The sequence below is a fragment of the Argiope bruennichi genome, chromosome 6 (assembly GCF_947563725.1).
Source record: "Argiope bruennichi chromosome 6, qqArgBrue1.1, whole genome shotgun sequence".
Lineage (NCBI taxonomy): Eukaryota > Metazoa > Arthropoda > Arachnida > Araneae > Araneidae > Argiope > Argiope bruennichi.
Genome location: NC_079156.1, coordinates 72,368,428 through 72,389,196, shown reverse-complemented (window position 1 = coordinate 72,389,196; position 20,769 = coordinate 72,368,428). Strand labels below are relative to the sequence as shown.

The 20,769-nt window shown below is 27.9% G+C and overlaps 1 protein-coding gene across 1 annotated transcript in view; it reads right to left on the bottom strand.

Annotated features, from left to right (window-relative positions):
- LOC129971775 (putative inorganic phosphate cotransporter) overlaps nt 1–20,325 on the bottom strand; it is a 65,230-nt gene extending 44,905 nt beyond the window's left edge. Inside the window, exon 1 of the mRNA XM_056085751.1 lies at nt 20,255–20,325. The gene's annotated coding sequence lies outside the window, so the exon portion shown is untranslated. The remainder of the gene's footprint in view (nt 1–20,254) is intronic.
- Between the last annotated feature and the right edge of the window lie 444 nt (nt 20,326–20,769).

The window sequence follows — 20,769 nt, the reverse complement described above, 5'->3', positions numbered from 1 at the left end:
TTCCCTTCTGAAACTGTATAGTTGCGAAATACTTTTTCACGTTCTATTTTTCCTGTTTCAGCCTTTCTGTTTGGTTTTCTTTGTTTTTCGCATCATGATTTTAATAACAAAGAAATCTTGACAAAAATAAAAATTGAGCTATTTCCTTAAAATCATCAAAATTAAACTAAATTAATTAATTAACAGATCTAAGAATGTTTTTTCAAAGGATGTTTTACAAATTTATGCTAAAACGATTGCCTAAGGAATCAATTAAATTAAATCCATATTGTATTATTATAAAATTTCATTAAAAAATATGATAAATATATCATATTTATTAATCATTTTGTAAAAGGCAAACTCCTTTCAAAAACGTTTGAAGCAAATAGACAAAAAAAAAAAAAAAATACAGTAAAAAATGTAATCCCCTTTTGTATTTATAATTATAGCCAACTTTAAAAAAATAGCATTGAATTTGTTTTAGTAAATTTAATCGAGGAATTAGGTTTAGGAAAACAAAATTAGGTTTAAGAAAACAAATATTACAGTACAGAAATTTTATTTTAAAACCATAATAACAAACCAAATCAAGAAAAAATAACTGAAATATTTATAAATTAGTTTAATGTAAACTTTGAATTATTTGTTTAATTTAAACTTTGAATTCCCACCTTTAATCGTTTCTTCAAAACTGTAAAACCATTCTCAGTTGATACGGTCTTTATTTATAAATAGATACTGTATATTTAAAAATAATTTTAAAAATTAGCAAGATATATGGTTAAAAAATTATTTTATAAAATTTATCCGTCATAAAACTTATTTGAAATCTGAATGAAAAGCAATATTATAACCAATTGTCAACTTTTCTTCGTTTCCTTTTGAAGATGTTCCTGCCTTTTTAATAGTATAATCATCTAAACTATCTAAGGGAATTTTTTTTATCTGATTATTTAATCTATATCCTGTAAGAGAGCATCTCGGCTTAATTTAATTGTATTAACGTTCCATTTGGATAGATCATTTAATCTGGATATCACCTGAAAAGAAGTGACCTTTTTACAACACGGATATTAGAAATGAAGCTTAACGTGCACATTATTATATAATTGGTGGATATTTGATGGAATCGAGTTTCACACCAGGATTCGCTGATTAAGGCAATAAGATTTTACTACCCACGTAGAACTGCCTGTTGCACAATATTGGACGATATTATGCTATTCATTATTTAACAATATTTCACAATATTGTCTAAGATGTACAATCCTATTATTGAATTGCACGAAGATAGTTCATTTTGCTATTAAATATTCCAAAATGCCTAAGTTTGAGAACTGAATGTTCAGATTAGACGAATATGAATAGAGTAATATGAATGATAAGGAGTTCTTCATACCTGAATTGAAAAGTCAGAAAAGATTGTGAATTCTAAACAAAATTCATCTTATATGAGTGGAAAGAGACAGGTCGATTAGAATGCCCCTTTCAGGTGGTCCATAAAAGATTCGAATTATTGGCTTTCTTAAAATATTTGAGCAGATGATTGTGCGCATCCATTCCCGCAATAAATTACTGGTTCTATTCACTTAGATGAAAAAAAGTTGGATGATGTCATCAAACGTTCAAAAGTAGAGATCTATTTTGGATCAAACATTTGTTTTTATGTTTCATTAGATTTTTTTTATATATAAAAGATACTACGACGTAAATTGATGAAAGATAATCCAATTTTATTTCCGACGATAATATTAATGGGCACGTGGTGAGCAAGATCGCCGAATCGGATTGAACAGTGATTGTTTTAAAAAAGTATATAATATTTATTGCACCCTTGAAGATGCAATGAAATGGGCTTTGAACACAGTAAATTGATATTTTGGAGTTGTAATAAAATGTTGTCATAAGTACTAACAAAAAATTTTTAAATGAAGTTATTGTCTTGCCACAAGAATTTATTAACAGAATGTGCGTCATTATTTTAAAAGCAATGTTAATGTCTAAGACTTCTCATCGGTGTTTTTTAAATGGAATATATTTCTAATAAAATTTATACCAATAGATTTATAACTGCATGCCACAAATATGTTATTTTCGAAGTTGAATACTTTTAAAACTGACCTCATATATCATTTATAGGAAACAACATATAGTGCAAGTTATTTAAGTTTTCTCATCTCACAATATTGATTTTTTTTTTTTTTACATTTTAGTATGTAATATTTTCTTTTTGAGACGTTTTATTATTCATTTATAATTTGTTCATAGGTTAATTTTAAGTTGCTTTTACTTTCTGTATTCGTCTGTCTGTCTGTAACAAAGATAACTCAAAAATGCTTTGAGATAAACGAATAAATTTGATATAGGGTCTTTACAAGAAATTTGTATATTTTTATTCAGATCTTGAGCAAAATCTGAACAGAGGAAGTCTGTCTGTCCAGCTGCTCGAATATACATGAATACGATAACAACTAAACGAAGAGAGCTAGATGAATGAAATTCGGTATGAAGAATTAGCATCTATATATAAACCTACTGAATTTGGAGTCAAATCCAACAAGGGATTGATTTTCTCTTGATTTGTACTTTTAGAAACATGTAAAGACGATAGCTCCAAAACGGAATTATTTAAACACATCAAATTTGGTAATAAATTTTGTGTCTACAAGTTTGGTTTTGTATCAAATATTTGTTTCATTTGGTTGGGAAATAAAAAAGAGTCTAAAAAAATTGTAATTTCTAATTTTTTTTTTCACAAATTCCCATCTTTGTAGTTTCAGTCTTTTAGCATCGACTCACGCATTTCATGTAAAAGTGAGACATATTTCACGTTAAAGCCTTCTAAAATAGATCTCATTCTAAAGTTCAGTCTGAAACTGATCATTCCCTAAAGCCCGATTCTCATATTTTCACTACACATTTTCTGATTATCTAGATTTAATAGAATCATTTACAAATATAAATATAAAGTAAGAAACGTCACACTTTGAGATATACTGCTTTTAAAAATTTCAAGCGAGTCCTCTTTAAAAGTAAAGTTTTCTTCATTTGAAGGTATAGATGAATTATTTCTGAGTAGTTGAATTACAGGTTGATTATAAAAAACTATCCAGATAAATAAGACCTTAACTATGAGTATGTTCTCATGAACGAAATAAAAATTTTGATTCAAGGTATTTTAGGGTATGCTCTCAAGAATCATATGAAAAACAAAAGTTAAGCTCTAATAGTTACAGTTACAATAACAAAATTTCATAATTTTCAAGTGGAAATATCAGCTTTTTTTTATTGGAATGTGTTCTACATAGCAGAAAACAATAGCGTTAGAACTTTATCTGTACCACGAAAATCACCAGTGCTAGACAAATTATGATGAAAAGAGTAAACAACTGTGATGTTCCTAATAGAGACGTGAAGTTCAACAGATTTGTATTGGCATGGCACGTGCTTTGATTCTAGGCACCATCTGCCGCATGCAAAGTGTCATCCTGGTTGAAATAGGTCAAGTAGAAAATTTGTGAGACACAATAAAATATACTTTTTTGTTGTCGTTTCTATATTGATATTGGTTATTTTATAATCACCCTGGATTATTATGCAGTGAACGTTTCTTATAAACTCCATTTCACCAGGGAAGAAACAGAAGTTGTAATATTCAAGTACTATATCGAAAGCTGTTTGAGGGAAAGGCCCTATTAATAGAAAAATAAGAAAAAGATGTCTCCCCACATTTAACCCCAAATCCAAGAAGCAATGAATCTCCCTATAAGAAAATTTATTATCATTGTTAGAAACTTTACTAGTATATAGTACAAGCAGAATGTAAAGATTTTTATAATGAGATTATAAATGTCTGACTTATAACAACGATGGTCGAAACGCGTGAACAATTGTAACTTTTCCTCTCAATTATTTTTCTTATTATTTAAGAGTATCGCAAGGGTTCCACTTACATTCCTGAGTTTAATAGAAATGCATTGTAGGAGTTTTTTGTAACTAAAAAGGGGGCTTAACATTGCACAAAGTAAGTTCATTTTGAGAATAAATCCTCTTTGAATAGCAAAAAAAAAAATTTCGTGACAGCGTAGACAAGAAGAATTTGGTAGTGAGGAAATTTGAATTTTGGAGTACGGCAATTTCACGAATGCACAAAGAATATAGAATATATTAGTATAGGTACAAAAAAAACATTAAATCTCCTACATCCGTGCGATCAGAAAAAGACCTTTAAGAACAAGACCTTCAAAATACACCGCTTTCAACGCTGGGGCATCAACAATGTGAGAGTGTTAATTATTCAAAGGGACCTCATAGATATAGGCTTTTGGAGTAGAGCACTTGCTCGTATCCTATTTTGACTTCACGGCACAAAACGTTATACTTTCGAGTCCTTAATATTCATGGTACGAAATATATTGTCTTGTCTGACGAATCTCGTTTCCGTTTGTATTGGGCGGATGGACGTATATCGGCAGAAGACAACTTCATTAATCTATGGACTTTATACGTCAACGGGTGTCTGTTCAATTTGTTGGTACCTCTGGGATATCTGAATGGGCTTGTGCAGTAAGCCTGATATGAATCCCTGATACGTCAGAAGATGAATTGATAAGTGATAGCACTGTCTGTCTGTCCACCTACCCCTATTCATGTCTTCTGTGAATTCTGACAGATTTTGACAATTCCAGCAAGACCATGCCACATCCCACGCGTTGAGATTCGCTACTGAGTGGTTCCGGGAAAATTCTTTTGATTTTAGACACTTCCATTTGGTCACCTGAATCCCCAGACATGAACGTTATTGAACATATATATGGTACCTTACAACTTGATATTTAGAAGCTATCTCCACTACACCTCTCCCCTATAGATTTCTGATAGCCCAGTGGAATTCATGATGTGTATTGCTTCCAGCATATTTTCAAATGTTAGTCAAGTCCATGCCATGTCGTTTTGCAGTACTTCTGCGTGCTTTTGACGGGAACTGGCAAATTGGTGTACCTGTTTTTCTGGTTCTTCTGGTATTTATACTTCTCTATTTCTTGCTCTTCAGTGTTGTTCCACCAAAACTATAGCACTATCTAAATGATCATTTTAACAATCACCAGATAATTCACCGGACGATTTATGTAACGTTCTAAATTTTATTTTGGCAACCAGATTTTTAATGCAAGTACCCTAAATAATTGGTCAAGGCCTCTTCCTTCTTTTAGTTTAGACTCTAATCTCAAGAAAACGAGATATTATTTGCTTCGGTTACCAATGAAAACACCCACGATACACAATATAGAATCAGTATTGAAATATAACATGATTGTGAAAAACATTCAGGAGATCATTATTTTTATTCAAACAGATACGATCAGGTTCCTTCAAAATAGAAGATTACTCAAAATCAATTTGAATTACAGAGCTTTTCGGCGTTATCAGCTTTCAATCAACAAAGAAATATATGTTATTGTGTTGATAAAAAATATCTAAACAAATCACATCAGAGCTACTCCTGCCTTATCTAAGAATCCTGAGTAAGCAAAACGATCGTCATCGTAATTACTCGAAGCGGTATTTGAAGGTGGAATTCAAATGGTCATGATGAGTCTCAGTAGGAGGATGGTCCTTAGGAGGCACAAAATGAAAATGGAAATTACTTGATCGTACAGATTTAATGTACTCTTTTTGAAATGTAAACCAAGAACTATGCCAGTAGCATCTGATCACCATATTTCAGTTACTTCTGTGGAATAAAATGTTTAATCAAGGCATAATTTCCACTCTTTCATTTCAAATTGCTACTAAGTATATATATTTATTTATTGTTAAATAAATTAGTTGAATTAACTTTTATTTCTTTCAAACAGTTCTATTTCTTATCCTTCTAGAACATAGGTTCCCAAAGTGGTCCAGGTGGACCCCCAGGGGTCCATAGGAGACCACACGGGGGTCCACGTAGACGTGAAAAGAAAACAGGGGTTCACAAGTTGTAGTGAGGGTCCACAAAAAATTTTCTGGTTTTCATAATAAAGAAAAAAAAATGTGGCTTGGATTTACCTATCAACGTAGGCATGTAGCATCATTCACTAGGTAGGTACTCAAAAATATTCGGGACTCAGTTCAAACACAGAATTGAATAGAACAATAGATAATAGTACAAGTGTACACTACATGTCGAGACTTGCAAAGTGTCGCCCGTGCGCCCGCTTGTCCGGGATGCTTGTTTAGACCTGCAAAGGGATGAAATGCGACTTGTGCTGTGCTTGCAATCTACATTAGTATAAATACGAATGCCAAGAACAAAACGTTACTCATTTGTTTTCGGGATTTAGAACATCAAAATGTGACTGTTAGTGAATCGATGTCAGTGTTTGCAGTGCCGGAAAAAGTAAGTATCTGCCTATTTGTTATACATATTTTTATTGTATATTGTAATTTATCAATCATATTATATTTGTTTTACTATTTGAGTGTAGTAGGTAGTTATGTAGTAAAAATTAAATACTAGAGATTATTCAAAACTTCTATAAAAGAACAAAAAGCCAGGGAAGATTAAACTTTAGGTACCTAGGTACTTTTTTGTTTAAAAATATTTGCTGTCAATTCATCAAGTACATCCGTCTCATTAAAAGTATGACTATTTTTTATTGTTGATTTACATTTCTGAGTTCATTGTTGATTTTTTTGTCAGTTGGTGATTGTTTGCAATAATAAATGTTTATAATTTTGTATAACCATAAGTATTATTTTAATAAATAGGACACAAGAAAATGTGCTACTTTTTTTTTCTTCTTAACTCCCCGAATTTAGGGTGATATTTTTTAGGAGTTTTGGGAATACAGTAGAAATGTAGCAGCAGGGGGTCTACCGAAAATATAAAACTTTAAAAGTGGTCCACGAGAAAAAAAAGTTTGGGAACCTCTGTTCTAGAATTTCCTAGAAATCGACTGAGTTTTTATGAATAAAATTATTATCATTTAACCACTGAAGTTGAGTTATTCATTTTAACTATTGGTCTTTACTCAAAAATAAACTTAAACTAATGATAGTAAGTAACTTTCATGTACCTAGATGAAATAAGAAATAATTCAATCAACAAATCAAACATATAAAGTTGCATCGTTTTCTCTACTTTAAACGTAAGACATCCGAATCACATGCTAAAAATAGAAGTAAAAAAAAAGAACCAATAACATGTCTAATTTTTGCAATTATACCTCTATCATTTAGAAAGAAATAAAGTTATCTTTATCTGTTTACTTAAATCCAGAAGTTATTTCTTGTTCATTTTCATCATATAATTTTGAAAGATATTTGGCGAATGATGGAACGATTACAAAGGATTACGTTTTCACTGGTATATCCTGGTTCCAGGTGGTTTCTGAGAATCCAAACTTTATTTGTGAATACGCTATCATTTTAGTTAATATGGAATGTTTATGAGGCATCATGTCATTGGCCAGGAACGATCTTGGAAAGGACAAAAGATCATTGATTTTTTTATATAAATTACAAATAATAAAAATGTTTTATATGCAATTTGTATAGCAATATATTTCCAAACTAAGCAAGTCAAGTTAAATGGCATTATATAAAACCTAGAAAAAGCTTCTGATTCCTTTTCAATTTATTTATTAACCCGTTTATCATAATTTATATTAGTTTGCAGTCTTCTTAATTAACTCCTTAGTCGTCTTACCTGTGCTTCATACGATATGCAATTAATTATCTCTTTTAAACGTATAGGCTCAAATTAAATGATTCAAATACGAATTGTAATGAGCGATGATAGAACCTGGGACGTTGCGGTTCGCAGTCCAGTAACATGACCACGGTACAAAAGCAATTGCTCGTGTCGCGCAGCTGTTAACTGGTTTATAAGCTTTCACCACACTATAATTCGATTTAATAATTGCACATGAACCCCAACTACCCCAAATAATTTATGTGTTGTATGGATCCTTATTTGAATCAATAACTCTGTATATTCCAAAACTTATCATCACGACTAATCATCATCTAATTTGATGGTAGAACAAACAAGGAATTAAATAAATTATAAAGCAAAACATATACGATAAAATAGATGTATGTTTTATAAATGTAATATAAATCACACATTATCAAACAGTTAAAATATCTAATAGTTCCTACATGCTTGGGAATATAAGAAGTCTTAGATAAATTTCATTGGTTGAAAATGTGCTGCTTTAGTAATTCAACTAAAATTTCATAGAATATTTAAGATACTTAAAGATTAGCCTATAACTTTGTACCGAATTGAAACAACTATGAACATTTTAATTTTAAATTAAACATTTAAAAATATGATAATTCGAGGCGCTAACCATATTAGAGTTCCGCAGTTAACAACTAAATTTATTTTATATATTTTAAAATTTAATTTTCTATTTATTTATAATTTATTTTTTCCTGAGAATATAAAAGGCAAATTAGTTATATTTCATAGTCAATGTTATAAAATCATCGGCTTCGGATATCAAAAATTTATGCAGATATACAATGTTATTGAGAAATTAGTTAATAGGCAACAGTATCAGATATCTCTAATGAAAGTAAAGAATTTTGAAACTTTTTTTAATATTTAAATTCTAAGTTATAAAAAAAATTAATCCGCTGATCGTTATTACTCACATTTCATCATCACTCTCCATCACCAAGTTTTGTGTGGATGAATTAAATCCGCATAAACATATACACTCTTACTCAAGAAAATATTTTATAATTTTAGAAAAAATTTGATATTTTCAATAAATATCGATAGCAATTATATCTTTCCTTTTTAGTAATATCGCTTATCTGCATGTTGCATGTTTTTGCATGCAACATGCAGATAAGGGTGCATGTTTTTTAAGCAAATACTGTTTTAAAATTTGACAACTACAGTGCAGGATCTGCCTATCTGCGCATGCGCTTTGAATACTTGCATTTATTGGCTACGATGCGGAAGATTTGTATTATGTTTACATCTGCTTGCGAGTATTTAAAATGCCTTGTCAGTTGGAAATCCCGGCGTCAATAAAGGCGGAAGTCATAGAAAAACATGAGACGAAGGAATGGTTAGAAAATGGATTAGAGCATTCAAAGATGACAGCACAAATGTGTATGATAAGCAAAGAAGCGGACGGTGTTTTGTCATTAATAAAGACTTGAAGGAGAAGGACAATGGAAAAGGTAACAATAAAAGATGCTTTATGATTTCATCTTTATTTAATGAATTCTTTGCATTTAAAATGAGCATCTTGATGGGCATTGCCAAGATTAGGATGATGATGATCTCTAAACGGCCATATTGCAGTGATTATCATATCAAATAGCAAATTTCATAAAAAAGAAATTCAAAAACTAGTTGTAAAATAGGACAAATGTTTCAATATTAATGGAAATTATATTGAGGAATAGATTAAGAAAAATGATTTTATTTTGAAGCAGATTGATAAAAAAGAACAAATATGAAATTTTAGTTTTAAGGTGGTAAATAAAACACCACCACGTATGAGTGAGAATTTTCTCATCCGTGTGCCTTTCAAAAATCAACAAGTAAGATAATAGTTTTGGAAAAAAATTATGAAATATCTTTTAATGAAAAAAATTTTATGGTGCAAAAAAGGATTTGATTAATTATAAGTTAGAAATTTTTATGTTCTAATAACAGAGTTCTAATTCTATTATGTTCTAACTATTAAAAATAACTTCACCAAAAAAGAATATTTTCTTTAATTCAGTACCATCCGATTTGAGTCTCGTTTCGACAGTCCATGCTCGCCTTGAGTCCGGAGCATGTTTTTCCAGGTTCTTTAATATCTATTCATTTTACCGACAGTTTGCAGGTAGCTCCCGATCGAAGTTCACAAGTGAGACTGGTCCTTGTATGGATCAGATGACAGATTTACAATCATATCCATAAAGGCAACTGGCCATGGCCAACGGAGCTTTACTTGTCGTATTAAAACGCCCGTTTCGCAGCAAAGTATAAGTAATACAACTATGCTCCATTGACATGATGACAAACTAAATTTTTTTCCACTACATAAATTAGTTTACATTAATTCATCAACTATAAGTCATCCATTTCATTGATATCGCCAATGAATGAGATCAGTGAAAATTGCTGATTCAAATTTTGCAGTAAGCTATCGAAAAAGTTGGAATCTATTTTACTGAATGTTAAGGCTTTGGCTACTAGTTCATTGTCGTGTGATTTAAATCAGAATCTTAATTAAAGGAAATAAACGAAATAATTATTGTTAGTTCTGAAAAATTTTCAAAAATTCAAATTATCTCAAATTTGTCAACGCTTCCATCAAGAAATTATAACTTTTAATTGCTCAAGATATTCCATTCAGTCAAGATAAGTCGTTCAACTGTAAATAAACTTAATTTACTGATACTTAGGCAGGATAATAGCAATTTTAAACTGCCGTGGATTGTCAACTTTTCTCAGTAGATAAAGTCAGTTAGTCAACAGAAGAAAAAATAATCAAGAAAATAATGAGGCATAAAAATGGTCACAAAAATGACCAGAAAAAAATAAGACACGTTTTTAAGATTATATTTTATTTACACAGCGAACATTCACATGCTTACACCATCCATTTTAATGCTTCAAGGATCCATTTGGAGTGATTTTTTCAAAATGGTTCCTTAATTAAATTTAAAGTTATTGTTTTTTTTACTTCCCTTTTTTTTAGAAATGAAGAACGTAATAGATGTAAATGTTGCCAGTGAATAAATGCCTTCTGAAAGTTATAATATTTGTAGATGATTGCCTAATATGGCAACAAAACTTGTTCTAATATAGCAACAGCATCAAATGGCAACATTTATGTATAAAATATATTTTGGTTCCTTTAATGAGAAAATAAAGGTAATTATTATTGCAAATTTTTCTCCAATTAACTTTCAATTAATAATTATGAGTCATAAAAAGGAAAGATCGCGAAAATTTAAAAACATTTAAATAAAAAGTTTTAAAATCAACGTTTTACTTAGTATATTCAATTGTTTAAGATATATAGAGTTTCACAGCATACTAATATCTTTTTAAACAAATTTTTAATAAAAATTAAAAAAACTGTACGAATAATTTAAGTAAAAACAACTAAGCAAATTATAAATTTTAAAAAATGTGAATAAAATCCGTATGACACATAAATAATACTAAAAAAAAGACTAATTCCGATGTAAATAAAAAATGACATAAGACAAATTAATTAAAATTTAAAAACTAATAAAAAGTTAAGAAATTGGTCAGAAGTTCTGTTGCAACAGCAAGTGTTATACAATTATAAAAATTATAAGTCATAAGCTAACGTGAAAAATATCTCAAGCTGCAAATTAGCCGCTTTTAACTTTAAAAACAGCAATCGCATGATATTTAAAGAATTCCATATTTGAGTTTGGCGAATATTTTAACTAAATGAACAACACCATTAAATTCATACATGATAAATATATGCTGTAATTCAGAAAGCATTTTTTTGTGTTCTCTCTTCAAGTCCTGAATTATAAATAATATTAAGGATCTAATTTCTGTATAAATCAGCATATAGTAGTTTTGTAGAAATGTTTTAAATTGTAGAATAATAAATATATAGTGAAAGTATTAGAATATATTATTTGTTTTTGATTCTGGGTCATTTCTATTTAGTTCTAGTTTAATTTAGTTTAGTTATATTAGCGTCCATTTTAAAGCAACTAGGACTATTTTGGGATGGACCTTGTAATTTTGAACCGCGGTCAGATGACGAAGACGGCACTTGAGCCAGCAGCCCCAAACTTCCCGATAGATTTAACATGCACCAGACCCGCTTATATGACGGTTTTTCGGTGTAATCGGGTGTCCAGCCTTAAACCGGTTCAGAACTCGAGACCTTACCACCAGGATACCGAGGCACCATTTCTATTTAGATCAGTGTTTATAAATTCATTATTATTCGCTATTGCAATTCTTAAAATTATAGAAAAAAATTAAAGTGTCACATATTCAATACAAGGTAAGATGTTTGAATTCAAAATTAAAAGCTATAATAATTGAAAATAGGAATTTTTCTGTACAAAATTCAAATTCAAATATTTCGTTTTCAAGTTTCTTTAAAAAAAGAAGAACAAAGGATTACTGCAAAACAAATAATCTTATATATTTAATAATCTAAATTCTATTTCGTGACTAAATTTTCCACTAAAAATCGAGGAGAACAGAAGTGTTGTAAATATAATTCCTTGTCACTGAGTTATTATTATTTTTTTTAATTTTTGAAATATTATTTTATCAATACTGTCTAAAATCAAAACTTTATTTCCTACTAAAATGAGTATGAAATAATATTTAAAAGAAAATCTATATCGTTGTAATTGAGTAGTTTATTCAGACAAGAGTCGGTATTCGACAATACGGGCTCACTTAATTCACTTTTTGGATACATTCTGTTGAATGATATTTAAAAATATAACATTTTATTACTGAACAATAACTTCAATATTATCTACAAAATTTTTTTAATGAGTAATTATTTTTCCATTAAAGATAAAATGCCTATTTTAAAAACAAAACTAGCAGCATCAATCTGCGGTAAATTTTCCATTAAACAGAGGCAAATGCTTAGATACGCCGGTTTAAAGGGGTTAATTTCAATAATATTATTAGCCTATTTGTCAAATAAATAAATACAAATTCTATGAATTATAAGGAATTAAGATTTTATTAACATTTTGTCAAATATTACTGATAAAATTGGTCTTTATATATTGCATTATGTTCACTTATCTATTACAATTTTTGTAAAAACGCATCTACCAAAATAATATTGTGTACAAACGGAGATGCCACGCAATCATAACAAATAATTAGCCCTTAAATGCATACTGTATCAAATTAGATCTGTAATTTATTTTCCATGTTAATAATGAATAAAACATTTCTTTGGAATAAAAAGATTTTTTAGAATATTAATTAAATAAAAAATAGAATGGAAAGACGAATTTTGACCTTTGAATTGAAGATTTTAAATAATTTTATTATGATTTTTTTTCTATATTTTTGTTGTTAACTATGGTCTTCCAATCCAAGTACATTTTTTATTTTGAATTTTTTTAAAAAATTCTGCATTAAAAAGTTGATAATAAAAAGCAACGTGAATACTTTTTCACATACTCTGTAATAAAGATGTTTTTCCTCTTTTATCCATAATAAAATTTTATTTCTTGGAATGGAATAATGGAATTTTATTTCTTTTATTTTATTCATGAATGCCACAAGTACTCAAAACTTTCAGAGTCAGTTCATGAATTGCCGTATAGTAAAACTAATGCCGTATAGTAAAATTAAACCTGTATTTGTGTAGTTATTGCATGGCACTAGTGAACAACATGTAGTTTCTCAATATCGTTCTTTGCACTAATAGCAAGAAATCATATATAAATTTTGGAAGTTTTTTTTTTTCTAGTTATTTGAAACCAAAAAAATAATATAATATTACAAATGTAATCTCAAGGTTTTATACCAAATTTCCTTTACTTAAATCATTGCGTTTTAAATGCATACGAAAGTACATGCTGACACTGGTTTGGTTCTGAATGTGATTCCGATTTAGGTACTAAATCTGCGTGCCAACTTTTATCCATCTAGCACTTAACATTTTGTAGCTATCGTGTTCCCTTGCACTTAGCTAGACAGATAACCAAAAATTCTTTGCGTGGATTTTGTTTGAAATTTGACAGAAATTTACAAATTTAGTATGAAAATCGCATACCTAATTTAAACCATTTAGTTCAAAACATTTTTTAGTTAACAAAGCATGTTCACAGACAGATAGTCAAACAGACATAATTCTTAAACCGTGTTTTGGAATTCGGAAAAGTCCAAAATGAGGAAACGAGCTGAAATTTTTTCACGTTTACAATTCTTTTTACAATACTTTCGCATATAAGAAAGTAATAATATACACATTTCCATGAAGGTACTAAAATAGAATAATTTTCCATTTTAGTATCTTTACGAAAATGTATCTTTAGGAATATTAGGTTAATTACCTAAAATAAGTCATCAATATATTAATTCAGTTAAGAATGTTTTGAAATATGAGTCTAAATTAAATAGCCGATTAAAAGACTGGTATAATAATGCGGCCTCAAAATGTCTATTTCCTCTAATGGTTAAGATCATCGTTGATTAGCAGTAGTTTCGATTCTTCGATTCTCAATATATATTTCACCATTCTGCTCAAATATTTATTCCAAAACCTAACTTCAACTGTCATTTTTGATGAAATAAACTGATTAAATAAATAAACAGATCAAACAGCTGTAGAAGTGTTTTCGTTTGATGATCCCACTTTTTTCCATTATTCATCGAAACCTTTTGGTCAAAAGTGTTTATATTATTTCTATAAAAAGCAATATGAGATACTGAATTTAAAATTTCTCTAATTTGTAATATATATTTACATTTTTTTTCCTCCACATTACATAATCTTACTACAAAAATTAGCTTATTTCTATGGAAAAATAAATAGACATAAATAATGGCAGAAGAATGAAGTCAAAGGAAGCAGATGATATAACAGTGTCATTATTATTGTTTTATATTTTATGAGGGTATTTTTTTTTCGTCGGAGAATCGTCTGCTTTCTTCTTGTTTCCATGACGTGCAACATAATTTATCTATCATATTATCTGATTTGAATATATTATTTTTATTTTTTGGACTTCGTCATTGTGAATGATTTTCGCGCCATTTCTTTCCCACTGTTGTTTTGGTGCTTTTTGGGTTGTACCAAAAAAATAATAAAAATTATTCGTGACTGTATATAAGGCTGTTGGTAATATTTTTTTGTGTGTGATCGTGCTTTTATCTGGATATTATCTTCCATTGTAATAAATCCTTCTTGTTGAACATGTGTTGCATTTCATCATTTCAAACAAGCTCTGCTTTTGCATATAATATTACAAAAATATGGATTTTTTTTTTCTTATAATTTATACCGCGGTAAATTTTTTCAATTAATACAATGTTACCGTTAAATTGTATGAATTCAATTATTTCATTGAATTCTTTGTTGTTTCACGAAATAAATTATAATGATTTATAGAAAAATCTAGTTTTTTTATGAAATAACTGATCGGATTCCAAAAAACAACATATGTCATACTTTAATCAACATATACATAAAAATATCTTTTTCAAAGACAGCTCAGTAAATATTGCAATGTAAAGAAATGATTGCGATGGTTAGTTAATAGTATATGTAACAACTGACTTCTGTTCACATAGCAATAATTTTAACTGTCCTCAAAAAGATAGGAAGATTTGTTAATAGAAAGAGTTATATTAAATGATTCAATTCTGCTTTTAAATTTATATTTCCATTATGAACTATATCGATTAATTGTAATTAAAACAAAATTTTCTTGAGTACATCAACAAATATTAAAAAATATATGGAACAGTTTCAAGACTATTTAATAATGTACAATGACACTTTGTTTAATAGTGATTTTATTATGACTATGTATTTTTTTCTGCTATAGACAGACTAACTATTATTTTATGTACAAGCGATGAGCACACAGAAAAGGAATGAGGAAAAAGCTCTTGGACATTTTATCCCTGCTCATATATAACCTATGATTTTGATAGGGAAAATTATTTCTTTACAGTGCTAATGTATTGTGAGATTTCGGTAGGGATTTTCGTTACACGCGTGGACAAGGTAGGGGAAACACACAGGGAGATTTTAAAAAAAAATTTGCCTCATCAGCGGTATTTTGCCTCTTCACGCGTAGTGTGGGAAAGTTAGATTTTAGCTGATTCAACAATTTAACAAAGCTTCTCTTGAATTAATTAAGTAGAGACAGTGGAATTGGATCACGAAATAAGAGAATATTTTAGAATAAAGTTAATGGTGATAAATAATAACTAGTGCAGCCTTTTTATTTTAAATTATTAATTTTATAAGACTTTTTTTGTAGCTTTTCTGTTGTAATTTCATAAAAGAACCAGAGTTATGATTATCATAAAATTATACTTGAAATAAAAAAATACTATAATATCTTGTATGGTTAATAAATGGGCAAGATAATCACTTTTTTTGTGTTCAATAAATTAGTAATTGCTCTTTGTTCCATGAATGGGTTCTACCAATTTCGTAAATTTGCAATCAAATTTTGTAACTATTTGCAAAGTTTAATGATGATAGTTATTTATCCATCTATATTTTTTTGAATAAATGTAGGCTCAAATTATCACAAATATGTTAAGTTTCAGTTAACTTTTTTATAGTATCTCTAAAAATAAAATGTGAAAACATAATTATTTCATTCTTGAACATTTTTATTTAATTCAATTTTCTGCAATTCAGTTTTTTCCCAGTTTTCAGAATTTCATAAGCAAATAACCGATAAATTTTAATAACTTTTTTAGCAGGAAAAGTTTTATCTAGTGTAAAAGAATTATAAAAAATAGATTACTGCTTTCTTATATTCATGAATTATGAAACACTGTGAAGATAAAAGAGTAGAAAATATGTTTTATAAAATGAACAATTTAAAAAAAATTGCTTTTGTTATTATTCTGAAAAATAGGAATCTTTTTAGGCAAAATTCATGAGGTGAAATAAAAAAAAATATTAAAAGCCTGTGGTACTGAAATGATATAATAAACAAATAAAACCGCAATGAATATTATAAGGAAAATACTTTAATGTTTATTAAGGATTAAAAATAACTAAAAATAAATAAATGAATATATATACATATGTTTTCAGTGTGTAATAAATAAATATTATTAAAATTCCAATTCACACAGAGTATTTCTACCAGTACCTTACGTTTTTAAGATATTAATTTTTTTTTCTCAGATACTTGAAGAAAAAAAGTATTTTCTCTTTTTTAGTACTCCAATAAAAGAGGGTTTTAATCAATTTTATTTTAAAATGGAATGTTTCGATTTATCAAAATACACGCAGTATAAAAAATAAAACTACACATTAATTTTATTAGAAAGCTTAAAAAAATTCGGTCGATTCTTCTTTTTGTTTACTTTATAGATTAAAAAGTTAGAAGCCTCTACTTCGAAACATCGTAAAATAATAATGCTTAGGTTTGATTTATCAATATTTTTTTATTTTCAAAATTTACTCTTAATTAAATCAGAATGTGCATTTCATGCCTTAAAATAAATCCAAAAACTAAAGAAAATTAAAAATATTGGTAAATAAAAAAAATATTTATAAAAAATTATTAAAATTAGATAAAAATTTCTACAGAAGCAAATTTGGTATTGTTGAAATGCGTATGCTTTAAATTTTAAAGAACAGTAAAAGTGATTTTCCTGTGCAGTAATATGCTTAAAAAATATTAAAGAAAAATGCTCAAACTTCGGCTGATTTTTAATTAAAAATCTATTTTAAAGGCAAAAATTACTTTCTAAAAGAGTAATTTAAGCACTTAAAATCAAAGAAGAAGCAATATTCTAGGTTTGGTAACAGGTTCAATGGTCTTTCCTATATAATTCCTACTTCCTATTTCCTATATAATTTTGCTCGTATGTTACAATTTATGGATAGTATCCTTGCATGTACTCATTATATGTTAAGTTCCGAAAGTCAAAATTTTCTACCTTAAAATCGTGCATTGTATTTTATACTTTTGTTTGAATGATCTCATTTTTCTCCTATCTGCTTTTATCTGAAGATAGACATTTTTGTAACAAGTTGCTTCTGTTAAATCATAAAATTTTATTACTTTGTCTTTTGAAAATGAAAAAGAAAGAGAGAAAATAACAGATACGACTCATAAATTGCTGCAAAGTGCAATATAAAGACTGTTTGAACTGATTTGAAGTGTTCAAAATATGACACTTAAAGTTTCAAAGTATAATTTATGATTTTTGCCTCTCTTATGATACTTTAAACATGTCAATTCATTTTACTTTCTTTCAACAGCGCTTTCGTACGATATTTTACACTTAGTCAGCAATAATTTTATTTCACCTTGCGAGGAAACATTATTTATTATCTTTCTTTTTAATTTAGGTGATTTCTTTTTTACTGATCCTTACTTTTCTTTATTGAGCTTTAGAATTATTACTCCTTTGTTCTGAATTTTTTTCTTTCTGTATTCGGAAATATAAATTTCAAAATTTTTCTCCATTCGAAACAATTTCTTACTGTGATCTATTGAATAATTTCAAATATGTACTGTTCATTTACGGATTCTAAACCATCCTGGCTTTAGCGCATGAGTCATGATGCGTATATTTAGTCAAAATAAGGGGGAGTCAAAAAATGAAAACAGGAAATGCTTACATTTTACAAAGAAAACTCGCATTATTTGCGAACATTTAAAGCAAAAAAAATCACGGATAACTACTAATATTGTGGAGGGTGGGTAATTCTACTTCACAATAAAATACTCTAATTTTTATATTACATAATTAATGTAACATTAAATTAGGTAACATAAGCATTATGTAACATTAAATTTTAATGAATAAATAAAAAAATTCTGTTTTTAAAATTTGATAATTCACTTTTTTTACATAATAATAATTTATCTTTAAACACTTTTTTTAAAAAAAATCTGTTATTGAAGTTTTTGATAACAGTTTTGATAAATTAACAAATGTAGATAATCTCTGTCACTTTTAATGATATTATATAAAATACTTTTGTGCCACTCCTGAGATATTTTTTTACACTAGATCTAACCATATAAACAATCAATACTTAATTTTGAGTTTAAATAAATAGTACGGTCCGAAACGTCATGAAACTTACATACACGAAGAAAAAATAAAATTGAACGAAAAAGTAGATAATGGGGCGGGCATCAAGAACATTGAAAGATTAACAATTCCGGAAATGCGTCCATCCATCCAGGTTTTTCCCCTTAGACATATCAACAGATTTAATGCTATCAGTGATCAAATAAGAATACTTTATAGTTTTTAATTTTTAAGTAATATTTTGTGTAGATATTTCGCGTGAGATATGTAATCTAGTGTATTACATATCTCACACGAAAGTATGTAATTATGTAGATATGTATTACTAGCTAATCAACAAAAAAAGTTTTCTGGTTCAGAATATTTTATATATATATATATATATATATATATATATATATATATATATATATATATATATATATATATATATATATATATATATATATATATATATATATATATAAACCTTTCTTTGAAGTATAAAGAAAATTTAGAAAGTTTTGTTCTATTTTCGATGAGATAGTGTAATATATACATAAGATGCGAGAATTCTATTTTTAAGAGGCAATTTCTGTATACAATCTGAATTTTTTTTCTTTATTTTAAATAAATTATATATCAGGTTTGTATGTAAAAAAATTTACTATAAATTTTAATTCAAGTGTTAAGTTACAAGGCAACACTTTTAAGTAAGCATTGAAATATTTGGCATTAAAAGTAAAAATTGTCGTTAAAAATTTTAACATATATCCTTATGAAATAAAGTGTTTAACTGTGTATATACCATTAGCCATTAGAACAAGAGCTTGCAAATTCGAAACAAATATATTTTCGATCGTAAAAATGCCCATCTCATAGCGATTTTTTTTTTTTTTTTCAATTTACATTACATCTTATTTCAAACAAAATTTTACTCAAAATTTAACATTTCTTCGACATAACTTGTGAAAATATCAAAGTACAAATTTAATTTGCGTTCTAATAGTTTAAAAATTTAGTTTCAAAGTTTTTTTTAAAAACAAATTGACTTTTTAATGTTGCCAATTTAAATGCAGTATATTTTAGTGCTAAATTTTGAAAAAATTTTATAAAATATTTGTCTCAGTTTCTTTAACATTATATTTCATTTTTGCAAAAAAAAAACAAAACAAAAAACAAAACAAAAAAAAACATTATTTCTTCAAATATTTAATTTTGCGATTTTTTTTTTCTATTATCAAAAATTAGGGAATAAAGATTTAATCAATTATCTGAGCAGTTTACACGAAGAATTAGAAAGTGAAAGTCACGATATCATGAAAATCTTCGTTTGAAAAAATTGTTGTGTTGATGGAATTATTAGTTATGCACAAGATATTTAATTTAAATTAATACAACCTATATTTTGAGCAAATCAGTTTGTAAACAAAAAGTACATAATAGACAGATAATTAAATTTTTTGTATTTATTTAAATTAAATATATTTGCACATTTTTTAGAATGCTCACTAACTGCTGAAATGATTGCATCTTTAAAAAGATAAAAAAACTTACTCAGTAATTTAAATATTGTATTTTTTTCATCGTACTGGATTACTGGATGGGAAACGCTATGGTAAACTGTCAAAACAGTCGATTTCAAATAAAAGCTACTGAAGCTACATTTATATACATAATAGTTTTGATATAGAAAATTGCATAAAACTTTGAAGATGGCGTCAATGGATACAAACAAAGCATGTATTTTCATGGCGAAATTAATTCAGTGGAAATGCCTAAACTTTGGTATTTCCATGAATGAAAACATAATCTTCCTTAGAAATTTGTCTCCGTATTTTTGTTCCTAAATTTAGAATAAAGTCCGTGTATCTAATTTCAACCGAATTTTCTAGAAGAAATAAACGATGCAGATAATTTTTGTTATTCCTGTCGACATTACACATCGGAGTCCTAATATATGGCTCCCTGAATTATAATTATTATTGTTTTCCTTCTTAGGTGATCCAACTTTTAAAAAGAATTATGTGCATTTAGTAAAAGAACAGAAGGTCATTACTCAGATTTCAACA